Here is a 6109-nt window from a genome sequence, read left to right on the forward strand (position 1 = left end):
TTTTATGTTATTACTATATATTACTTTTGATGTGATTAAAAAAAAAATAATTTGAGGTCTGCAGATAAAATTTGTCTGTAAGTAACATGTTTTAGTTTAGAATAGTATTTAAAAACGCATTAAATGTACTTAGTCTAGACTTTTAATTTGGTACGAAAGACATAAGAATTGGCAGTTGCGTTCCACTCAAAATAATTAGACTGCCAATTCAAAAATCAGAAGTTTAATAGCATTGTAAGCCAAAAATTACAAAAATTTAATCTAAATACGGCTATTTATATCTGGGTGTAAGACATATACAACTTTCCTCAATGCTCTTCAACTTGTTTGGCTTTTTAACTTTATTGATATGAGCGTCACTGATGAGTCTTATGTAGACGAAACGCGCGTAGGCGTATAAAATTATAATCCTGGTAATTTTGATAACTATTAGACAAAAGATGTGGATCATGAAGAGTTACATAAAAATGGTATTGGGTTAAACGGGCACTAGCTGCCAAATTCTTGTTCACCGATTTGACTCGGACATGGTCTCAATAAGATGTTGCTTCGTTTCATGTGAAATTTAACCTAGACGCCATATAATTAACTATCAAGTTGACCTTCTATGACCATATAAGCGATGTAAACATAAACACAGATATAAATAGATTAAGCAACTCGTGTAATTGGATTTTTATAGGTCTGTTAAATTTTGTATTATAGATTAAAAATATTTTTGTGTATCGTCGTTTTTACGTTTATAAAAATGATTTTGTGTGGATCGAATCAGTTAATCAAATTATTTACCTTTGTTTCACTTTCAATGTTGACATTCTTTTCTTTTAAATACCCGTACACGGACATACATGCAGTATTCTATCACTTTCTACGGGGTTAAATTAAAGTTCACATGAATATGGATTTAATGAGGTCACGTTATTCACTTGCAAGTGATTAATTCATTAACAATGTTATTAGCTTAATTTGACAAAATTGAACCATTTTAGCTGATAAAAGCAAATTATTATTTCACTTTTACGCTTTCGTTAATGATGGAACAAAAAAAAATCATACTTTTGATTTTTTATTTATCTCGTAGCCCCTTTAACTAATATTAAATACAAACTCACCGAGCGCCTTTTAAATATTAATCGCAGGAATATAAAACAAAAACATATACATGTATGCATCACAACGTTCATGTTAGAATTATCGGAAAAAACATTAATGTCTCTAACCGTAAAGGTGTAGATATCATTAATAAAGCTCCAAATTATCTCCCTTTGGTGCAAAAATGCCATTTTTTGGCATTAAAATGGAAATATCTTTTTTAACTAATCGGTACCCTATATTTTTTATTGTTGTTTTCGAATAAGCTGTACATGAACTAATTAATTGTAAAATTTAAGCAATTTCTGTAATTTAGTTCTTTTTTTATTTCAATATTACCGCTATTTCTTCTATTAGTTCAACAGAAAAAAAGACATTAACAAAAATGTATGCTTCTTTCGAAGGCAGATTACGAGCGTAAATGAACGGTGACTCCATTTTTTTATTTCATTTTTCTATCAGGTATAAGATAAAGTTCATTTATAGAAAAATATAGAGAAATCCTATATTAAATAAAGAATTTGATTTAGACCCGCGAGCCCCCTTTATATTGTATTGTGGTTTTTTTTTTTTGTATATATATATGTTTGTCACAGATCATGTGTTTTGATTTATATGGCAATAATTTTCTTATTTTTTTTTAAATTTATTTATAAACTCATATAAAGAAGGAAATGAGGCCTTCAACAACTACTTAAGACCATATTGCATAGCAAGATATAAAGGACAAGGACGTAACAAAATTTAAAATAAAATTGAAATTTTTTTTATATTAACTATATGTATTTAAATAAAAACTGTATTTTTATTGTTGCTCTATATACCCCGATTTATCTATTTCGTTTATTCATATCGTATGGGAAAATGTATAAACATAATATTTTATTGACAAAAAATAATTATCAATCGCAAAAACTTTTGTTCTGGTAAAGTATTTTAAAATCATAAATGTTAAGTTTTGAAATAACACAAATTGTATGAAAAATGGAGCACGTGGGTTGTATTATGGTGATTAATACAAAAATATCTTATACTACACACACACAAACATGTTATCCTACTAATGATTTCTAATCCTGGTGTTAATAAAAATGTCAGTAATTTAATCCGTAAACATAAAAACTATACGATACAAATAAAAGTAAGTGTTCCTCCCATGTGGTCTGATGCTTAACGTTTCTTGTTAATTTGCAATAAATTCGTCTTCGCAGATATTTATGGAATACAAAAGGACTTGAGGGATAGTTTCTTGTCAAGGAAAAACTGTAACTTAATTTTAGTAGGTTATGTACATATTTGTCAAATGTATTTCCTATTTTTTATAGAAATCTTAATGTATTTTTATTTTTAATTTAATTTTTGTATAACTTTTTAAAAGAATGTCGATATTCTGATTAATACATCTACTACATAATGTCTGTGTTTTCATATACAATGGATTAACATGTTATGAATTTTTTTTTCTAGTTTGAATATAACAAACGGTTTTAGTCACCAGCAGGTTATAGTGGTCGAGTTATACTTTTATTTTGAGGGTTGTTTACGATTAATTAAAAAAAAAAGCCAGATACGTTATTTAACAGTAAAATGATTTTACGTACTTTTTTCATGCATATTTTTTTTTTTTATCGAGATAAAAGGGGAATTTTTATCAAATTTGAAAAGAAAATACGACGATTTGAAGCTAGACATAGTGGACTGGTTAAACTAAACTTGAAAATGGCGATAACATACTTAATATCTTAATATCTTGATTTATTTTGAATTATTTATTAAATGTTTTGCGTGAGATTGCTCATTATGGAAGAATATATAATGCTACAGAAATAACAATGTAACCCCAGTTTGTTTCGTGCTTTTTTAAAGTTTTCGATCGATCAATATGTAATGATGTAAAGCTGTACATGTCTGTCATTTGACATTGACCTTATTTTCATCCTTCTCTGATAAATTATGTTAATATAAAGTTTTCAGTAAAATTATGATTTCACTAACACGATGATGTCATCAAATTAAATTAAATACCCTGCATATTTTTTTGTTTTTTTTTTTATTGCACAAATAGTAAATACTTTACACTTAATAGTTATATAACACTGAAATCAGTTGACTGTATCACTGGAGTTATTGTTATCATGATAGTTAACATTATTTAGGTTTTAATCTTATTCTAGTCTTTGTTACATTGATGCTTTAGCAACAGTTATAGGTGTAATACCGCCACTTCTTTCCCCTATTAGTCTTAAAATTTTTAATTATTAAATTGTGCAGAATTTGTCCTTGATTTTAACAAAGAAATAGCAACCATCACTGGAAGTTAACAAATCAAATGTTCAACTCTTTGTTACCTGTGTATAACTTTAGTAACCATGTAACCTCAAGTTTCCAAAAATATTCTATAGAACCCCCCCAAAAAAAAAATTGTGTTTTGAAATACCCAAGATATATTTTTTTATGACCCAGAAATATTTTACTGTAATGAAATAATGGATTACTCACCTACAGCTATTAAATTCAAGGGAATATGTTTATGACTCTTTTTCGTATGCATCCGAATGTGACGTAATACTGTTTGGTGGTATACATGTATAATAGTAATACACAAAAAGTCATGTGATTAACATTATAATACTATATAAACCTGGGTAGTGGTCTTTGATGCTGTCGTCGCTTAATTATTTTTTTTTTAAGCTCAGGATTATGTATGCTCTTCCGATACTTTATAAGACTTTTCTATTGCTGTTTTGAATTCCAACATAACTAACTTTCAGTAATTGCGAATATTATTGGCATGATCCGTTGTGTCTTTAGATCCCGCTTGCTGTAATGATAACTGGTCAGATAATTCGTGCCCCGTTAAGATGATTGTTTTTTTTATGTCAGGTGATCGCTATCAAATATTTCATACCCCGTCAAAATTCAGAAGCAAAAATTTCTTTGGTCTTTGATGGCTTTCTGCTGGTTTTTAATTCCATGCTATTTAATTCCGAAGCCATTATTTCTACTTTAGTATTATAAAGTATAGAAACCCGGGTACATTTTCATAATGTTAATTTTAAGCATTGTTGAAAGTCGTAAGGTATTTTTACATTTTTATCCTTGAATTTGTGGTGTATTAGTTTCTCGATGTCTAACATACCACATTTTATTGATACCTTTCATATCAAGTACACGTACATTAAATAATAAGGGATTTATCATTAATTGTGCAATGATTTATTTCTATCATACAGATAATGATGGACAGAACTTTCGAGCAAATGAAGAAGTATCTATCAATCAAGATGGCTTACAAAAAAAGACAGCTACAATATTGTGCTAAATAAAATAAAATTGAAGCTATCACGCGGGTCAATCTTAGAATCTATTTACATTGTAAATTACTACTGTGACAATCCCCGTATGTCCTATGAGCATTCTAACAGTTGAAATGTTATTTTCGGATCATGATGAATCAAAGATTTTGTTGGTCAGAATTCAATTGTGTTGAGACCTTGATTAATATCAATGAATAGGGTAAATTCTCTTAGGATTTTTCTTTAATTTGTATGTCAAAAAAGATGTAGTTGGAGTCAATGTCCGTGATGAATTCTATCTCTAGGTGAAATATATCACTAGACATAAAGCAATGTAACAATACAATGTATTTGTATGGAGTCCATGTGAATGTCTGTGTTGAACTCGTTTTTTATATGCAATAGATTTTATTGAGACAATTAATAACTTCAACAATTCAATTACACTAGAAATATATTTTTTTTTTATGTTGTTCTGACTAATGCAGCTTTATATGGCAATTATTTTGATGGCTGGACTACTATTATGTGAAAAAGTTGTTAGTATGGGTACTATATTATTGTGTTATTTTAATCATACTTATAAATTAATTGTTTACAGACCTTTGAACTTTTTAAAAAACTTTTAAACCTGAGGAATACAACCTTTGCTGTATTTGACAAAACTTTTAGAAATTTTTGTCCTCAATGTTCTTCAACTCCTATTTTAAACCCTTTTTTTATATTCGAGCGTAACGCTCCTTTGTAGACAAAACGCGCGTCTGGCAAAAATACAAAATTTCAATCCTGGTATCTAAGATGAGTTTATTTCATTTCGATCTATTCAATGTGCTTTTATTTTTCAAATTGCTTGATAGTGGCAGCCTCACTAACATGTGATACTTCTGGATGTTTGAAAGTCAGTCGTCTCTTTACTGTCCATTATGTTACGTTTGCGAGTTTACCACTGGCGTAGATACATGTATCATGCCTTTATCATTCCTCTATGAGTTTACCACTATCGTAGATACATGTATCATGTCTTTATCATTCCTCTATCTATTGACAAACTGTCTATACTCAGTGTTTCACAGGTATGCAACAGAAGTAATATAACAAAGGTACAGAACTACCACGAAAATTCGCTAATCAAATGTCAGAAGTTTTATTAAACACATCAAACGAATGTTCAAAAACTGTCATATTCCTGACTTTGTACAGGAATCAGTAGGCTTATTTACAAAGTTAGACTTTTCCTAACCTTTTATCAGAAATAAAATTCAATGATGTGGCCGACCTTTCAATTGAGGATGGTTAATAGTAGTGTAAAGCGTAGCAAAATCTTAAGAATTGATATTTGCAAAATTATTAAAATTGTGATTGCTAATATTAGGGGTAGATCTTTCCAAATTTATAATTTATATCTGATTTACAACGTTGATTTAATATACCTAATCACAATATTCTAAATAGGTACAAGAAAATGCAGTATGAGTGCCAATGAGACAACTCTCCATCCAAGTCACAATTTAAAAGAAAATCCATTATAGGTCAAAGTACGATCTTCGACACGGACACTTTGCTCACATCAAACAGTAAGCTATTAGGAGCCCAAACAGGACTAATGTTTAAACATTCAAATGTAAAAACCAACAGTCTAATCTTTATTAAAAAACAAACGAAAAAAAGAGAACCATATCAGCAAACGACAACATCTGAACATCAGGTTCCTGACTTAGGAC

Source organism: Mytilus galloprovincialis, chromosome 9, assembly GCF_965363235.1.
Source record: "Mytilus galloprovincialis chromosome 9, xbMytGall1.hap1.1, whole genome shotgun sequence".
In the NCBI taxonomy this organism is placed as follows: domain Eukaryota; kingdom Metazoa; phylum Mollusca; class Bivalvia; order Mytilida; family Mytilidae; genus Mytilus; species Mytilus galloprovincialis.